This window comes from Triticum dicoccoides, chromosome 3A (genome assembly GCF_002162155.2).
Source record: "Triticum dicoccoides isolate Atlit2015 ecotype Zavitan chromosome 3A, WEW_v2.0, whole genome shotgun sequence".
NCBI lineage: Eukaryota > Viridiplantae > Streptophyta > Magnoliopsida > Poales > Poaceae > Triticum > Triticum dicoccoides.
In genome coordinates this window covers 552361685-552370267 of record NC_041384.1, presented here as the reverse complement: position 1 = coordinate 552370267, position 8583 = coordinate 552361685, and the positions used below count along the sequence as shown (strand labels likewise).

The 8583-nt window shown below is 44.6% G+C and overlaps 1 long non-coding RNA gene across 5 annotated transcripts; it reads left to right on the top strand.

Annotated features, from left to right (window-relative positions):
- The first annotated feature begins 6 nt into the window (after nucleotides 1–6).
- LOC119272106 lies at nucleotides 7–3833 on the top strand. 5 transcript variants are annotated; one of them, XR_005134695.1, is made up of 6 exons: nucleotides 7–243; nucleotides 1036–1106; nucleotides 1195–1297; nucleotides 1651–1731; nucleotides 2529–2613; nucleotides 3617–3833. It is a non-coding gene; the product is annotated as an uncharacterized LOC119272106 (long non-coding RNA). The 5 variants fall into 5 exon arrangements; XR_005134693.1 differs by having other exon boundaries at nucleotides 1651–2613; XR_005134694.1 differs by having other exon boundaries at nucleotides 1195–1731.
- Nucleotides 3834–8583: the final 4750 nt, after the last annotated feature.

The window sequence follows — 8583 nt, the reverse complement described above, 5'->3', positions numbered from 1 at the left end:
CTCCCCACACTTCACAGCGACAACAAGCACTCCCAGATCCCTCCGGATGCCGGACTTGGAGGAGTCTATGCAGCCCAAGCCCGCCGACCCCTCCTCCCTGCCCCCCGCCGCCGGTAGAAGATGGAGGCCCCGAGCTCCCCCTACGCCTCCTCGCCCTAGCCGTGCCCAAGCGCGCGCCCCTCTCCTCCCCGCTGCCCCCGCAGGACCGCCCCGACGCCGACCACGACGCTGCCGAGCCCGAAGGTAACTAACCACACGCATCCCTGTGTTCTCTCCGCGAGCTGAGCTCCGGGTCCGCTCGCGTACGAGCGTGGCCACCGGGACTGCACGCGCGGATCTGCGAGATCCGGGCCCTGGCGCCCCGCCGCGAGCCTGAGATCTGCGGCTGGCCGCTGTGGTGGCACCTGATTTATGGTGGCCGGTTCCATGGCAGCGAGCGCTCACAACTGGCCAAGGATCATTCATGCTCAGCCCCTTTGTTTCGCACCTCACATGCCGCTGCGCCTGTTTGACCTCGCTGCAGTGCATGGGGGGATGGCGGTTTGGTTAATGTGCTCTGGTTCGTTCATTGGCTGATTCAGTGCCATTGCATGCGCTCGAGTAGAGTTTAGTACACTACAGCGCGCCTGATTGTGCACGCTACACTTATTTAGTTTGTTTCAGATGTGTGATTGTAATTTCTTTTGTTATTCCGGAGTAACAAAATTTTCTTTTGTGCTGTGCTGCAGAAGACGTACTCTTGTGTAGTTCAGTTAGAATAATTGCGATCTCTATTATCCAGTATGACCTTATAACAGTTTGGAATGATCTGTTTTGATTTACGAACACTTACTAGCCGTAGTAGTCAGTCCTTAGCTCTGTATGGTGGTCGTTGCTTCGTTGAATTGCTTGGCGTCGCTGTAGCCATAGTAGCCAGTGCTACTATTTCCACAATCGATGCTTACGGCCACTGCACACAGTCTATTTTAATCCTTAGCATCCACTTCATATTCTTCTAGTACTGATATTCTTCTCTGAATTCATAATTTTTCACAGAGAAGCTGCAACCTGCAGAATGCAAGAAAGGGCTGATGTGTGTTGCGTCCTCGCCATTTCTGGACATCAAGGTTGGGCAGACCTACCAGATGTCCTGCTTCATTTGATTGTTGCTCTGGTGGGCTCCTTCTCTGACCTTCTTGCCTTCGCGGTCTGCAGGTTCTTGTCATCGTCCTATGTGAGCTGCGAATAGCTCATCCATCCCACCAACCCCGATAATTTTTATATATGCTTGCTATGGGTTTCCATTCAAAGCTATAAGGTCGTTAACTGCTATCTTATTCAGTTTTATTCTTCCCTGTATCTATCAAGCTTAGTCATGTTTACACACAGCTTCAGTAAATGGCATTGTATATGTTTTTCTCAGTAAATGCAAGACATTGTATTCAACACTAATCTCCTATGTATGCCATGAGCATGTGAATAGCTCAATCCTGTTGTCTTTGTGCTTAGTGCTTACTGCCTAGGTGTTCTCAGTTTACAAAGAGTTTTGGGAGTACTTGCCTGTTGCAAATGGATGGGCCTGTTGTTAGATGCATGAGTCTGACACTCCAGTGATTTCTAACTTAGACACTTGTATTTATGCAACTTTACCAACAATTTTGTTTGCAACAGCATTATGCACATGAGGCATGACTATACAAGTGAATTGTCGCAGTAAGGTCCTTCCATGGATTTCATGTGGCTCCTTGAGTTGTAAGATGCAGCTCTAACATTGAATATATTTTGAATGTTTCCAAAGATACTCTTTGTTACGTTTACTTCAATATATACATGCATGTTACTGATAGAAGCTGGCTGCAGGAATCTGTACACATATATACTCTCTTGTACAGTGCATTGCTAGATCACTCACTAGGCATTATGTAATACTACTAGGAGATATGGGTGAGGGACTAAAAGGATGATATGCTTCCATGAATTTATTTGTAAGAAGTTTTTCTTGGCTGTGTACAAACCAACCCAAATGAATTTATGTTCTTTTTACTTCCAGAGTTATAGTGCACTCATACTGTCATCACATTGCGTGTTCTTGCTGCATATACCTCTCTATTTGCTTAGGCAGACAACTACTTATGTACTCCCTCCGTTCCTAAATACTTGTCTTTCTAGACATTTCAAATGACTACTACATACGGATGTATGCAGACATATTTTAGAGTGTAGATTCACTCATTTTGCTCTGTATGTAGTCACTTGTTAAAATGCCTAGAAAGACAAGTATTTAGGAACGGAGGGAGTAATATGCAAACAACAACAACAACATAGCTAGTGATGCTAATTCTACCTCTTGTTACAAAATCAGAATTCCTCTTGTTGCACATGACAACTCCGTTTCCTCTTGTTACAGAATCAGAATTCCTCTGCTTCTTATGCTACTCTGCTAGAACTCTGCTTTTCTACTTGTCATATTGAATATACATGTTCTAAACATTATACAGTACTTTCGTTGTTAACTCCAAACAACTTGGGATCTTCTCTTCTACATGCAGCAATTGGCTTACCAGTACGCCGCCAAGGGGGCATGCCTTGCCCTGGTAGCAAGGAGGGGGCATACCTTGCCCTGCAGACAGCAAGGTGAGACCATCGTGATCCACCCTCCCACTTCCTTCTCGTGATTCCCTAACTGCTCAACATGTTGATCTGTTCTTAACATCTGAAACTTGCTGTCTGCAGGGTGACTAGTGATATTCAGTTTTTGACACACACACACACGCACATGGTCCTTCCTTTTAAATCTCCTCTGCTGCTTACTGACAGAGTACTATGCATGTACAGTAGTTGAGTAGTAGTGTGTAGGTTATGGCTGTAGTGTGCTCTCACGTTGCATAAAATTCTGGTATTGTGTTCATATAGCTAATCTGCTGCTGTTGTGCATAAAATTCCAGGATCTTTGCATGTAAGTTCTGGCTATAGTGTGCTCTCCCATTGTACATGCCCCTATCTTTAGTAAGATTAAATTGCTACTATTAATGATGAATGGTTGAGTTTTAAAACTTGAAGCAACACCTACTTTCTGGTCCTGTAGTGTTTAAAACTGATAATTATGATGCATTGGTCGGCCATATGGCCTTGTTTTTTGATAGGCCTTGATATCAACCTCTCAAGTTTATATTCCCTGGTGTGTAGGTAACTAGTCTTTTTTGGCAAGCCTGTAATGAATTTATTGGAATTTTGCTCCTATTGCCGTGTACTGTATGAAGCAAAAAGGTCTATATTAGTGAGGATGTAAATGTAGAAGTATAGAAACCATAAATTCAAGCTTCTGCTGTAGCATGCTCAATATATATTGTTATAGAATAGTGTTCTACAAAAGGTTGAAACACCATGGTTCTCAGTCATTTGTAGGAAGTAGAAACACTAAGGCTGACATGCACTTCACTGTTTCATTCATTTTTTCTAATTTAATTTTCTGGATAGTAAATTTGCGATTGTACGCCCTTTGTGAAAAAATTGCATTTTACATTTCCATGCCCTATAATGCTGAAGCACCGTTCTCTGATATTCTGCACCACTGAAAGGGTGATATCTTGTATAAATTTGGCTTTTGGTAGGTAATCCTTTTCCCTGCCATGTTCAGGTGCATCACTCTGATGCCGATGAAGGGTGAGATCTTGGTCGACACTATGGAGAAGACCCTGAAGCCTGGTGTGTTCCTCAAATCGGGACTGATAGAAACCGAAGGGCCACTCGAAGCTGTCAAAGGGCACTTGTAGATCTTGTGGTTGTGATTACACTTGTAGAGACTTGTTGAGCTTGTGGCTGTGATTACCATTGTATCTAAGTTATACTCCCTCCGTCCGGGAAAAGTTGTCCACGGCGTAGTTCATTATGATTTTTGCAAATAAACCCTTAAGATTTTAAATCTCCTGCTAATTACCCCTTTGCTTCTTCCTCCTCCGGACGCCCGCGGCAGGAACAAGCCCAGCGCGCCGTCGGCAGCCACCGTAGAGCCCAGCGCGCTGCCGTCCACCTGCATCGCCGCTGCGCCGCCGCTGCCAATCCGCGGCGCCCCTGCCCGCCTGCGCCGCCTGCACGAAGGCGAGCTGCGCCGCCGCCCACACGGAGGTGACTGCTCCTCCGCGGCGACCAACTGGACGCCCGCCTCCTCCACGGCTGAAGGCACCTCCCTCGTCGCCCTGCTCGCGTCCCTAGCCGGTGCGGCCCGCGCCCTCATCCTCTGCCCGATTCCTCGCGCCCGCGGCCGCCGGTGCGGGATTTGGGCAAGTCGCCGGCCGCCGCTTCCTTCTGTTGTCGCCGCGATTCCCTTCAGCCTCTGATGCTGCAGCTGTTGGGCGAAGCCAACGCCCCCAGATCGAGTCCTCGCCGTCTGATGCTTCTGCTCCTCCTCGCCGTCTGATGCTTCTGCTCATCCTCGCCGTCTGACTTCTCTGCCCCGCGTCTGCTGTTGAAAAGGTGAATTTGTAGTAGAAATTGAAGTAGATATGTGAAGTGGAAATTTAATTGGGCAGTGCTACACCTTCACAATAGTGTGCAACATCCACATTCGCCTAAAAGGGAGAGGGAAGGTTAAAAAGTTCAGGTTCTGTTAACTGAACATGTTCAGGTTCAGGTTCTGTTAACTGAAAAAGTTTAGATTCAGAAACATTGTTGGACTGATAGGAAGTTTGTTGAACAGAGCAATCTATACCTGTAATTTGTACTGCTTAGTCTAGCTTTTATGGAAGCTTTAACAATTTATGGACTAGTTGTGGCACTAGCGCTTTTATTTGCGAACCCTTTTGTTTAATCTTAAAAAAAAATTCTTTCGATTTCGATTAGATACTTTTTTCTTTTTTTAGTAAATTGGTATTTGCTTCCGCAATTCCAATTATATCAATACTTTATTTAATTTACTCCTATTTATTACTCCTGGAATTATCTATTTATCGGGACAGATAATACCCCATTCTAGGAAGGGTTGAGTTGAGTATTATTAATTTAGAAGATATGCTCACCTTCTTATTTCCCGTCCTTAGTTTAGGAAAGTCTGTTATGCCTCTGTTACTCCAGTCAAAATTTTCCTGTGAAAATTTTCAGTCAAGCACAACTGATCATGTAACTTGAGAAGATTACTCCAGATTTTGGAAATAATCAATTACTCCAGATTCTGTCCCTCCTTTGGAATGTGAAGTCCACTGGAAATGAGCACAAGTCAGGTCCGTCAAACTAAGATTAGTCAAAAGCAACAGAAGAGCACTAACCAACCAAAGTTCCACTAGAATTAGGCCACTAGAGAGGAAATAAACAAGTGTGCACCATTTATCCAATTGCAAACATGCCTAAAGTTTCCAATTGCAAACTAAGATTATTTGAATCATTTGAATTTATTTGATTTATTTGGATTTATACACCATTTGTCCAATTGCAAACATGCCTAAAGTTTCCAATTGTCCAATTTCAGTCATTCATTTTAGTCCAATTTTGTCTTCTTATTTCTAGCACACTGACATAGAAGATTTTTGCTCTGATTCACTTTTAGTCTAAAAAAAGACATGACACACCAGAGAAAAAAGAAGAAGAAAAAAGAAATCATGCCTTGCAGAAGAAAAAAGAAATCCCAGAAACACTTAACTGTTTTAGACACTTTTAGTTAACTGTTTTGAATTGTCCAAGTGGCGCTATTGTTTCAGAAATCCCAGGTGACTCCCAGGTGACTGTATATTGTCCCGGTGACTAAAGTTTTAGAAATCCCAGAAAGTTGCTGCACCTCTTTACTAAAAAGGGGCAAAACTGATCATGTACTCTGAAGAAATGTTGCAATGTTGTCACAGTAATTACTTGATCAAAATAATTCTGTCCTTAACTGAATAAACTTGATTTAGTTAACTGAATAAACTTGATTTAAGTATATTCTTACAGAAACTTTGCCTACTTTTGTGTACTAAGGCAGCTAGCTAGGATGGCCATGAATCCTCTCTCCCAGGAGCGCCCCAATGCATATCCATGAGGGGTGGCCATGTACACGAACCTGCACTATTGATTTGAACTCTTAACACTACTGAAAACCAAATTCAGTGAACATACACTTCACAAAATTCAGTAAACATGCACTCGAGAAAATTCAGTGACTGCAGAACATACACTCCAGAAAATTTTCCGTGATCTTGTACTCAATTTTACAGTGAACTTGCTAAAGAAGCTCCCAAGCTTCAAGATAGACTAAATTGACAGCTAATGTACTCAAAAGAAGCATTTTGGAGTACAAGAAGGGGAAAGCGGGAGGCAAGAAGAGGGGGGAGCCGCACCTTGGCAGGAGGGGGGCGAGGGGACTGGGTTGGGCTATGGGCAGACGGAGGCGGGGGCGGGTGCCTTGGACCAGTCTGGGAGTTGGCGGCGCTTGCCGGACTCGGCGGCGTACGCGACCTCGATGGCCTGGAGCTCCGCCTCGGCCTCGGCGTCTCGGCGACCCACACAGCGGCGTGCGCTTGGAGAATACTGGGTTCGTGGTCGACGACGTCCAGCCAATGAGGAGGTGGTCGACGACGCGCAGGGGAAGCTCCGGCTCGCCGCCCTCGGGGAAGGACGCCGTCGGATAGCAGATCGAAAAAAGTCGAGCCTTCCTCGCCGTGATTCGCCATGGGGGGACGATGAGAGGAACGAGGAGGGGGGAAGAACCGCGGCAGTGGCGTGGGGAGAGGGAGCTCCGGCGACGCGCGGGAGAGCTGTGCGGGGGAGCAGAGGAGGTGAGCTCTGGCGGGGGGAGCTCCGGCGAGGGGGAGACGAGCAAGGGAGCTCTGGCTCTGGCGCGGGGAGTGTGTTGTTTGTCGGAGGAAAGGGGAGGTGATTTTCGCAAAATGTCGTCGGAGACAACTTTTCCCGGACGGAGGGAGTATGATGTAATAGACTTATTTTGGCTGTTATTTGAAGTATTATCTGTGCTTTCTGGTTGTTTTGATTTGAATATTGGTTATTTATTTACCGATGAATTGAAAACATGGACCCACATATTAGAACATGACAATCGGGACCCATTTGAGTAATGGACCCATCTCCTAAAAAATTACGAACCGTTGAGCCAGAAAGGCCTCGACCCGAAAACAAAAAGGCTGAAATATTAGGCCAGGCCCATGTAGTAGAGCAGAATGACAGAAAAATGATAACTAAAAAGGCTGAATTAATGGGCTCGGCCCATATAGACACTGAATCGGACCAGGCTGAATTTTGTGCCACATCAGCTTGCCATGCTGGATGCCTACGTGGCCTGAGGAGGTTGCTAGTGACCAAAAATTTGGTCATGGAACCAACGACCTTTTACATATGACAAAGAAGGTCACTAATTTCAGTTTACGAACGCCAGCTTTTGACCTTCTGGTTTTGGTCACAAAAAGACCGTAAATGAAAAACTATGACCTTTCAGAGACCAATAGTGAGGGTAACAAGTTGACATATTTCTTGTAGTGTGGGTAATAACTCAGCTCACATTATCTTCAAAAATCTCTGGAGCACTGCATGCAGATTGAGACATAAGATTTTCTATTGGCTGCTACTGCAAGACAGAATCAACACCAGGAATCTTTTGCACAGTCAAAGCATGTTCTTACAAGATTATAATTGTGCCCTATGCTTAGAGGGTACTGAGGAAACTCTTTTCCACCTCTTTTGGAACTGTCCTTTCTCTCTTCTATGTTGGGATCATCTGACTCCCAATAAACACAGAGGCATTTTAGCTTATGATGAAATTTTGTGACTGTCAGTCACCTTCCAGAAGAAATTGCTTTGGACATTGTTGTGATGGGATGTTGGCGTATATGATCAGTTAGGAATGACAAGATTTTCAGATCAACTGCTCCACACTTGAACACTTGGAAACACTACCTTAAAGAACGACTCTGGACAGTTCAACTCAGGGCAAAACAGAGGAAAGTAGAGTAACTGATTAGTTGGATAGAACAACACCTATAATTGGAACATGAGTTTATTTCCTAGAACTAGAGTGGGTTAATGCTGTAATATTTGTACTTTATAATTTTTTTTCCATGAAATTACTGTAGAACACTTGTAATTGTTCTACGGTCTCAGTTTCAAAAGAAAAAGATGCTATAGTGCGCTATTTTTTTCACTATTCAGGAACAGTCTAGCACTTCATCATGCTAGCGTCCAGTAGAGATAAGTGATCAGTACTACTGACCATCTACAACTAGCACACCGTGGAAAACTGCACTGTTTTACTTTGCATAGTACTCAAGTTCATTAATCGATCAAGAACTGTATATGGACCTTGAGCTACTCGAGCCCAATACTTCGAAGCCCAATTCATTTTGTACGCGGATTACGGGCTGCTCTAGTCTAGTGTCGGCTATGCCTTTGTTGGTGGGCTGCTTAAAGCAAGACAAGAAAATCGACCGAAATTTAAGAAGTTTTCTGGTGACCGAAGAAACAGCAAAAAAAATTAATGTATGAATTACATTTTAAGTTCGTAACACAAAATTAGGCACAACACGAACTCGTCAACTCAATAGTTCTTCCGAGGAGGCAACAACAAAGTGCAATACAAACTCGTTAACCGAGTAACCATAAAACGACCAGTTGCCTGAAATTCTGTGG